Source organism: Rousettus aegyptiacus, unplaced genomic scaffold (genome assembly GCF_014176215.1).
Source record: "Rousettus aegyptiacus isolate mRouAeg1 unplaced genomic scaffold, mRouAeg1.p scaffold_m13_p_2, whole genome shotgun sequence".
Lineage (NCBI taxonomy): Eukaryota > Metazoa > Chordata > Mammalia > Chiroptera > Pteropodidae > Rousettus > Rousettus aegyptiacus.
This window is the reverse complement of record NW_023416295.1, coordinates 52,586,494-52,597,464: the sequence shown is the minus strand read 5'-3', so window position 1 is coordinate 52,597,464 and position 10,971 is coordinate 52,586,494. Positions and strand designations below refer to the sequence as shown.

Below are 10,971 nucleotides of genomic sequence, written 5' to 3'. Positions count from 1 at the left end.
CCTATTTCTGAGTTTTTGAAACTGGAAGTATTGAAATTAAAGTTTTTAATCAGAGAGGTATATGAAAGTGTATATGTTGTAGATCATACACACAGAATGAGAAAAAAAAACAAATGCAGACATGAGAGGCTTTCAGATGAGTGTGGAAATGATAGGCAAATTTCAGAGAAAAAGAATAGAAATTTTAGAAGTGAGATTACGAGACCAAAAGAAGAAAGATGTAATTATTGAAACATTAATTTAATCATTATTAAGGTGTAAAAAATACCCTTTTCTGTCTTCTGAGGGGCATTTTGAAAAAATGCTGAGATACTTCTAAAAACTGATTTTTTTCTATTACTATACAGTTTCTAATAATATATTTAATTATTCAGCATGTCTGTAGATAAGTTTTCTGTTTTTGAGAGTGGACCAGGATGTTATTGAGATCAACTAAATTTTCTTAATTTTAACTTTTCCATGAAGGGAAAAACTTCTGAGAGTTATGTTAATATATATATATATATTTTTAACGCCTATAGCACCTCATCTTCCTAGGTGATCTCCCATCCAGGTTCTAACCAGGACCGAACCTGCTTAGTTTCCAAGATCAGACGGGATTGGGCATGTTCAGGTTGGTATGGCAGTAGACTTTTTTTTTTTTTTAATTTTTTTTTTTTTTTAGGCAAGGCAACTCTTGGTTGACCTCACAGATTGCAAGGACCTTGTCGGCTTACACTCCATTATTTTTTTTATTTTTTACACCTACAGCACCTGGTCTTCCTAGGTGGTCTCTTGTCCAAGTACTAACCAGGCCCGACCCTGCTTAGCTTCCAAGATCAGAAAAGATCGGGCTTGTTCAAGGTAGCATGGCCATAGATTGTCAACATTTATGTTACACAGAGGGGCTCGCTTTTCATTATGGTTACACTTTCTATTTCTATATCATTATTTATATTTTATTTATATCATCTGAACCAAATTGACAACACTTGATATCAAAGATTAGCCTTTTTAGCATTTAACTGTTTAAGATGCCTTCTCATGTCTATAATTCTATCATAATATTTTTAAAACTTCAAGTATATTCTGTAAGAGATGAAATCAACTATACAAACCAACACTCCTAATTGCATGCTAATGAATTTAGCTTCTTTTGAAGGCTTTCTGTTTTAATCAGGACCAAGGAGGTACTTGTGTTTAAAATAAAACCTCTACAAATAGGGAAAGATTGAGGCTTGCTAATATGGAACCCAGATCTAGTTGCTTAAAAAAGGAAAGTATGTAGGAAGAGCCTATAATTTTCACTACTATCTTTGGGCTTGGAGAAATGCCCAGGTTACTGACAAAGGGAACTTTGGGGGAAGACTCTAAATTTGCCACATTGTAAGAAAGAAAATGAAAAGTCTGATGGATAGCTTCATTAAAAACATAAGCCATGTAAAATCTTCGAGAGTTAAAGTAATAATAGCAGGTTTTCTATTGATTTTTTTCCAAATTGAAATATTACTATGATTTAACAATTTAAATTATTTTCAAAATAAGCAGCAATGCAGCTGTAAGCCATTAACTATAGTCAAACTCATTATGAATTTGCTGTTGGGGCCAGTTTTTACATACTCCCAGTAACCCAATCTTGAAATCTTATTGTCTCTGATCTTTACCATTTTTTTTTTGGAGTACAATTTCTCTTGTATCCATCCATTCTTTTTTGGGGTGTTATTTTAGGGCATTGCTTCTCATACTTTAATGTACACATAAATCTCCTCAAGATTTTATTAAAACTCAGATTCTGACCTCATAGGCCTGGGATGGGGCCTGGGAGTTTGCTTTTGAACAAGTTCCCAGGTGCTGCCTACGCTGTGGGCTTGTGGCCCATACTTTGAGTAGCAGGGGCTGTAGGATACTGCAATGGCCTCCTAAATGATTATCACTAGATTGATCTTTCTAGAGCACTATTTTAATAAAAATTTTCCTTTGCTGGAAAACATTCAAGATCTACCAAATCTGGTTTAAAGGTGAAATTAGGGCATTTGCCACCCTTCATAATTCTGAAATAACTTTCTAACTTTATCATCCACCATTCCTTCCCAGGAATGCTGAGTTTTAGTCAAATCAAATTTCCTTTCTCTGCAGAGCTTTCGGTTCCACCTAACAGGTACATCTAGCAGGACTGATGACTCCCCACCTCCACCCGCATCCTCACCTTCCAAATTTACCTCTGAACAAAGAGAAAAATGGAGGAAACTGTGAGAAACCCCTGAGCTGAGGGCTAGGGCTAGGGTGATGTTCTGAACTCACGTGGGATGGTAGCTTCAGCCAGGGGCAGGATGCAGCCTGGCCTGGCTGTATGAGACTGAAATAAAAGCAAAAGGACTTATGGTGAACAATGATTTTTAGAGAATGTGAGCAAAGATTTGAATGTAGGGAGACACCATCTCCCTATGGAAACTCAAAGAGCAACAGATATCACCTTCATATTTCATTAATTTAAGCTCAATTGTATTGTAAGAATTCAGGGGGCACAACTAATGCAGCATCAGACATGTAGTAAGTGATAATTAAACATCTTACGGATATATACATTAGCAGATATTATAATTTACATTAAGCAAAGAGATTATGGATAAACTATTCTAATATTTAGGGTATAATAATCATGCTTTTTTGTCTAAATTTTATTAGTTGATGACATAGCGGCTTAATTGTTACCAGTCTACCGTGATATAATATTATGAAAATTCAATACAGAAATTGTTTCTTTCATTTGGTTACAATTCTGAGAGACAAAGTGAGGTGAGCCTATAGCAGGATAGAAAACCATGTGGTAAAGATGCTTTTTCTCCTAAGAATGCATTAAGTGAAATGAAACTTTTAGGTAAAGAAAAGAATAAACTAATTTTATCTATTTATTTTTGATTTAAAAAATCATGTATAGTAAGTTCTCTATTTACAGCTACTTGGAAGGATGTTACATAAGGTAAAAAAAAAAAAAAAACTCGAAAAATCCGTGGAATCCTGCCAATGATTTTGATCAAGGAATGTTGGCAGACTGAAGGAAGTGTCTGATAAAGTAAATGTTGCCAGATAATTTCAATGTTTTTAGTAGATGGTTTTCTTAAACTTAACTGTGTAGCTCTGTGATGACACAAAAATAAAGTGACTCTGAAACCACATCCAGGAGACAGGACTGGAGGTGGCTCCTATCTTTCCCTAGTGCAGAACTTTCTGTGGTGGTGAACATGCTCCACATCTGTGTTGTCCAATGATAGCTACTAGCCATATGTGGCTATTGGACTGAGCAACCAAATTTTTACCTTGCTTATTTAATTAATTTTTGTGGTTCATGGCTAATGGATTGAATACTCCAGAAAGATATTCATGAGGTCAGGCTTGAAGTTATCTCATTTGAGGAGAGAAAAAGAACAGAAGAGGAATTTGGTGGCATAAGAAGTGTGTGTTGGGGGGTCTGTCTGTCTATCATCATCTATCATCTTCATTAATCTATTTGAAAAAGGGAGAGAAAAACTACTTTTCACGGGGGAGAAAAAGGAAATGCTGTTTTCTCTTCTTGGGCGAGCCCAGGACTGCCTGATGCAGAGTGTGGCAGCTGTTCAGTTGTCGCTCTGCTATTTTGTATCGGCATGTGATAAACACCTTTATGCTCAGCTTTGTGGTGTCTTGATTATTATTTCATATTAGTGAACTCCATACATAGAATCTCACTTGATGACTTAAGTAGTTTGAATATTAAACTGAGGAACTTTCATACACTTAAACTAAACATACACACCAAACCCATCTCCACATTTGTCCTGTCATTAAGCCAAGAGCTATACAGATATTTTGTTAACCAGATCCACGGTTTACTGATTTGTTGGATTTCCTAAGACTTAGGCTCTCAGATTTGGGACCCGGGTTGCCTGGGTTTCAATTCTGGATCCTTTATATATTATGTCTCTGACTCTTGAAAGCATACTTAACTTTTACATTCATTTCCCCATGTGGTTCTTATGAAGATTAACTAATATTTGTAAGACATATAGAATAGTACATAGTACTGCTTACTAAACAAATGAAATTTACATTTAAAAAAAGATTAGATGCCACCAGTACTAATGACATTTTCATTAATACTCATTCCAATATCTGTCACGTGGTGGACATCCGAAATGCCCATCAAGTAGCTGGTCGTGTTGTTGTGATCATTTGGTAGGCTTCATATCTGATGACCTCTATGTTTAGGGGCTCAAAATGGTAGTACAAGCTCTGTTGTTCTCTACCCCCAGGCCAGTAGAGAACAGAAGAAATGCTGAGGCTTTTAGTGAGATGAGTTTAAATAACTGCAAATAGGAAAAACATGTTTTCTGACTTTGATATGAAATACCTTCCAATTTAGCAATCCCGAGACAGATCTGTTTGCAAAATGCAAATAGGTACCCAGGTTAGGCTGATAGAGTACTCAATATTCTGTTGCTAAGGATCTAAGCCTGTTCATGGTATCCTATTTTTAGAGTGTACAAGAATGAATCAGAGTCTTATGATTAATTATTAATGATTGTGAAATAACACTGTTGGATGACAGAAAGTAGAAAGTTTTAATAACAGCTGCTTTGAGGATTACTTTTTACAAACACATAAAAGGATTTTTTGAAGTTATATTTTACCTCTTTGGAACGTTGCTTGTTTTGAAATAATTTTCTTCCTAATGTCTAGGCTTAGCTCTATCTTGAAAAGAAAAGACCTTGGCAATGAGAAGCTCTAAAAAGATTAATTATAGCTCTTTCCTTATTAACATGCAAACTAAATTCTTAAAATTTATGAATGTCTAATAGCCTGTCAGATTTGAAGAAAACTTTTTTTCAGTCTGGCTTTTAGTGTCTATAATAATTAGTGATATTGATCATTTACAATTCCAGCTCTGTTCACTATGGGTTAGAACAATTAAAGACCGAATAGTAAGAATGGGTTTGATCCTGAGCAGGCTGACTCTAGAACCAATATTCTTAACACTAATTTATTTCCTGGTTCACATTAAGGACTCATCAAACATCTAAACAAGGACATGGAAAGATTACATCTTGTGCAGATTCCATTCTTCCATATCTTACTACTGTGATTCATTTGTTTAACAAATGCTGAACACTCACTAAGCTAATAGTAGATACACATTCTTAAACACTCATTGGCTAATGGGTTAAATGCATCATTTTATTTAACTCTTGCGGCAACTCCATTATGTAGCTTAGACACCTTAAATATCAGTGTTTCATAGCGAGTGTGACCCCAGGACTGACGCTCTTCAAGTCCGCATTGCAGGCAGCGAATTGCGCTCGGCGCTCTAGAGCATGGACATTTCATACCTCACAAATGCTTCACAGATTTTGAGATGCAGCTTTGCTGATTAGAGATGCACATGAATAACCAATATATATGGGAGGGGAGTGTATTGCTACTAGGGATACAGATAATGTGCTATGAAGATTGTCAGAGAGCCGTTAACTTTTGGCAAAATGGTAAAGACTAAATAGAAAAGAATATTTGAGCTGACGAAAAAAAAGAAAGCGGAATTTGGAAAAAGAGATTTAGAAGATAAAATTCAGGTAATGAAAATTACCAATAGAAATTTGCAGTGATATTGAAAAAAATCACTACAGTTTTGTTATTAATGGTCTGGTTTCCGTTTTTAAAACACAGAATAGGAATTTTCTTTCTGAAGCTGATTTACACTTTCTTTCATTTATTTAATAAGTATATATTGAGCCCTTCTTGGGTATCAGATATTGCTGATGCAATCATTGAGGATATGGCAGTGTTCTAGGAGATAAAATATTTGCCACTCTCTTGGAGCTTATGGTCTAGTGGAGAGAGGCTGACAATTTAAAAAAAAAAAAAAAAGCAAGTGAAGCACACAGCCTAATAGTGACAGCGCTACCACCAAACTCCAACTCCAAGCAGGAAAGAGGCATGGAGAGTCAGGGACAGGTGTAAGGTAGGTTGCTACTTCAAATAGGGTGATAAGAGCAGGATTTACCAGAGGTGACATTTTATCAAGAACCTGAAGGAGGTGAGAGAGCCAATTTAGTCTATTTAGCTTTAAGAGCCTCATATCTTAAAGGCATGGGCTATGTAGCTTTTTTTAATCCACTCCTCCTTCCCCCTCAGGACCCACTGTCCATCCTTCACTTTTCTTTTTGCCATCCCAGGATAGGCTGTGCAGGGCACATCAACGGATAACTTTGCAGTTTGACTTATGGTTGGGTGCTCTGGAATGAGATCAGAGGGAAGAGAGTGAGTTTGGGGTATTTGTCCCTCCATCTGTCTCCAAGTGGAGCCCTGAATAATATGAAGAATAATGGAACCATTATTAGCCCTGTTTTAGGAAGTAAAAATGAGAAGCATTAAAAAATGTAATGATTTGATCATGGTATAACTGGGATGATATAACTGGGGTAAGAATGGAAACTCACTTCAAATATCTAACCTTTAGCTTACTGACGTTAGCTAAAAAGTAGTATTTTTCTTTACAGATCCCATTAAGCACTGATGATATTTATTGGCTCTGCAACTGAAAACACACACACACACACACACACACACACACACACACACACACACACACCATGGCAGGTTCCCTTCCATTCGAACTGGTAAGCAAATTCCTTGATGCTCTTCATCTACTGCTTCATGGATTCCAAAATAAGACCCTTGGCTCCGTGTAGATGAGAGAGGCCACCTATCTTCAGGTGATTTGTTACATGGACTCTCTCAGCAGCTAACATAGAACAATGCTTAACCTTGAGCTTTCTGTGAAAAAGGTAAAATAAATATTTTCCACTGTATTTGGAGACTAAATGAGTCTTTAACATGAATTCCATATCTAGTCACTCCTCCCTGACCCCAACCTATGGTCTTTCATTTTATTAACTCCTGGCCCATGATCTTTCTTGAAAATCTCTTCCTCCCAAGTATTTCAGTAAACTGAGCTGTTTTTATGTATGTATGTATGTATGTATGTAGGTAGGTAGGTAGGTAGGTAGGTATGTATGTATTTATTTATTTATTTCATGTTAGAAACCTGAGTACACAGAGATCTTTCTTGACTCTTTCCTCCTCTGCTCCCTGGCATCCAAGCAATCACTGAGTCAGATTGATTCTACTTCCTGAGTTTCTTAAATCTGTCCCGTTACCTCCATTTTTGCTGGTGCCACTTTAGTTAAAAAACCTTCATCTCTCATTTGAGCTCTTTCAAGTGACTGCTAATAATCTGCTAACTAAACAACCTCTCTTCCACCTAGAATCCATTTTTCACATAACAGCTGGAAGTGTTACCGTAAAAGCTCATGACAACCATCAGTAATTAAGAGAATTTGGATATCATGTGATTCGTGATTGGTTGCTATTCTCCATCCTGCCCCCATTGTCAAAGACAGATGGGGCAAAGTTCTCATCTTTTATTGGAGGGGACCAAAGGGGAGAAAGCAAGACCCATGAAAAAAGTTCAAGAACTCCTGTCGTGGGACATGCATGAAGAACTTTCACTCCCCTCGTTTTTTCTCGATCCAGTTTCCCTAGAAGGCAGTAGCAAAACAACAGATTTCTGATATTGCTGGTATTGTCTTGGAAATCTCAGCCATAGCTCTCAGAATCGTCTCTACCAATATTTGACTTAGAGCGGACAACTGCCACTAGCTGGTGCCAAACTGAAGCTGAGACCCAGATCCCAACTTGGAGTAATTTAGACAGCTCTTCTGGGCTTCCGTGACTGACAGCCTACTGTCCTAGTAGGCTCATCCAAGTCACTTCATTAACCTAACCATAACAAAAACACCACATTTAATAGCAATGAAAAGTGTTGGACACACTTACTGTGTTTTAAAAATGTTTTAGTGTATTTTATAAACTCAAATCAGAATGTGTCAGTTCCCTCATTAAAAATCTTCCAGAGGTTTTTTCGTTTTGTTTTGTTTTTGTTTGTTTGTTTTTGTTTTTGCTCTTTGGATAATATCTCTAATCACATGGGCTCTAAGGCCCAATTTCAATCTCAAATATCTATGGAAGATAGGCAGTGGGCATGAATGTATGATTCACCTGCCTATAAGACTATATAGTGTATGATGAGGCCTGGGGCATGTACCTGTAATTCCTATCTAAAGGCATTTAGATTCAATTAAAAATAAAACAGAACAAACTATAGGCATGTTAAACCAGGGGCATCTTTGACTAGCTTTCCACTCTGTCTACTTCATTATCTTGCCCTTCTTTCTCCCTTGCCCGTGTGGCAACTTCGTGAAGATATAAAGCTCCTCCTTCCTTCAGAGTTTAAGAACAGACCAATACCTCTGCCTAAAATGCTTTCTTCTTCTTTCACCTTATTAACAATTTCTTGTTTTATAAATATTAGCTTAAAAATCACTTTGTTATGAAGCCTATCCCTTTTGTATTCCTGCCTTCAATTAAATTCCATGTCCTTGCTATAATATACTTATCGTATTACCCTTTTTTTCAAAATTATGACTATCTATCTAATATCTATCTTTTCCTATGCATCCACCCATCTATTCAGCCACCATTGAGTCATTCATTTTATAAAGCATCTACTTTTCATCAGGAATCTCCAACTTATTATAAGTAACCCTGTGGTGGGTTTCCTAGCATTGATTGGTTGGAAAATGAATTCAGAATAAAAGAAAAAGAATCAAAAATAAATTTTAATTTTAAACCTGGGAAAATGATAAGACTCCCCACGAATATAGGAAAATCAAAATAAAAGCAGGCTTGGGGACAGAAGGAATTATCCTTTTATGCTGAAACTGTGGTGAGACATTCAAAAATTAATGTCTAGTATACAAGAGAAGCTTGAAAGGGAACCATTTGAGAATTATCTGCAGAAGTATGATATATGAAGCTGTGAGAATACTTAAAATCCCCAAGGCACAGAACAGAAAGAAAAAGGATTGGCATATTTGAAGAGTATACTAAAAAATTTAGCTCAAAATAGAAACTTTCTTTCACATTTTGAATGTGATACAACTTGGTAAAAATAGCCTATTTTTAAAAAGAAATAAGTGTATTTAATTTTAATAAAATAAGGTTAGTTGGAGTTGATGTATATCATTCTGCCAGCAAACAATGTAAGGCGAAAAAAAGAACCCAGTAAGATTTAGTTCTTGGCATTAAATGTTCTGTAATTGCACAAGTTGGAGCCTTACTTAGTCAATTAAATCCTGTTTCCTCTTCCTTCCTAATATCTAAATGTATATTTTGAGCTCTCTTTAGATGTTGTAAAAACTCTCCTCTTCTTGAAATATGGCCTGAAAATATTATTCATTAGAAACCCATCTGAACAGTGATCGAGTCACAACAAATCCACATTCCTGGAATCCGTGAGAAAGGCGTGTGCTTTCACATCTTCCCTCCCTTCTCATAGTTCTATGCCAAGGACACGGTAGGTTTGTTCTTGAGACAGGATTTTCTGTGCTGCTATCCTCTGTCAACTCGCATGAGGGCAGCAGAGAGGCAAGCCACCAGGCCCTAAAGAGCAATCAGAGAAGCCTAAAGCTCTAATTTTAATCAGAGAAGCCTGAAGCTCTAATTTTGGGCATAGAGTTTTCAGCAACATCCCTTCGAAAATTAGATCACATGTTTTTACCATTTTAAACAATCCTAGTCAATTGATGTGCCTACTCTGGTCGTTTAAAAGAAAAATGAGATCTGCATTAAGAATAGGTAAGAACTATACATGTGAATACAGACATCCTCAAGGATTGTATCTGGTTTGCGCAGAATACATTTCCTAATTTTTCTCAGGTAGTTACAATTTGACAAAAGATTTATTCAGTAAGTACTGTCCTATATCCTTTAGAATAATTATTTTGAACATAGTCCAAGTCCAGTTTCCCTGTTTGAATATATATGGAAGCACATTTTATTAAATGTAGTTTGAATAAAAGGTTGGTGAAATGCACCAGCTTTTGTATTACATTTGTGAACTGTCTTCGGCTCTGTATCCTCGGTTGTAATAATGTTTTTTGGTGAATTTGACTCACTATTGAAAACTCAATTTTATCGCCAGGCTTCCTGTCTCCCGAGAATGCCTGTGTTCTCTCTGGCAGATAGCTGTCATTTTCCCCAACTCCATTCTGCCTCACTTTTCAGCCACTCCTACTAATTTTTGACCTAGTACTTTGTACTTACCAGGAGACCAATTAAAACAAAAAAAAAGAATAAATGCTTAGAATTGTTATCAAGGAGAGTGAAAGGTAAGGAGAGCAGAGAACTATTCAAACTGTGAAGGGTGGAGGTAGGGTAGTCTAACATTTGAGGCCATAGTTAAGATGATAGAGATCGATTCTTTTCAACAAACATTTGGCATTCAGGTAAGACCAGATAGACCTGAGGCCAGTAGCTAGTAAGTCATATGACTCAACACTGATAAAAGCCAGGAGCTTAAAAGGAGTAACAGCATGTTTGTGAAAATGGTTTGTGTAATGCTAAACACAGAATAATGAGCACTGTGTTGTCTGTTTAAAATCAAAAGAAAAAGCTTAGACCTTGTAGTGATCTTAGGCAAACCCTCTTCCTATAGCTTTCTGGTTGTTAAGGTGGTTCTCTCAAGGGCATCAATCTGTGCTAGAGGTCATTGTGGTTGGGAGAGAGAGACTGAGCTCTTTCTGGAAAAAACTCAGCTCTCCTTAGCATCTTGTTGCTAGGCAATTGCTCCTCTGGTGAAAACTCATCTCCCTCTTTAAAGATGGAGTAGGCCTTGCTGAGAAAAATGCAGTTTGTATAAATTGGACCATATGCAAACAGTATTTTGTTCCAATTCTCAAAATTGCCTTATCCTATAAAGATAAATAATTCCTGCTTAAAATTCTGTTACTTAGCAACCGGATACTATAACTCCTCTTTGTTGCAAAGCAATATACTTCTTTTTTCATCTTATTGATTTATTTTTACCTTTCTACCCATATGCCTTTCCAAATTGATTTA

General features: G+C 36.4%; 2 pseudogenes; both read right to left on the bottom strand.

Annotated features, from left to right (window-relative positions):
• Window positions 1–512: 512 nt before the first annotated feature.
• LOC118613914 lies at window positions 513–631 on the bottom strand (annotated as a pseudogene).
• Window positions 632–741: 110 nt separating this feature from the next.
• LOC118614109 lies at window positions 742–860 on the bottom strand (annotated as a pseudogene).
• Between the last annotated feature and the right edge of the window lie 10,111 nt (window positions 861–10,971).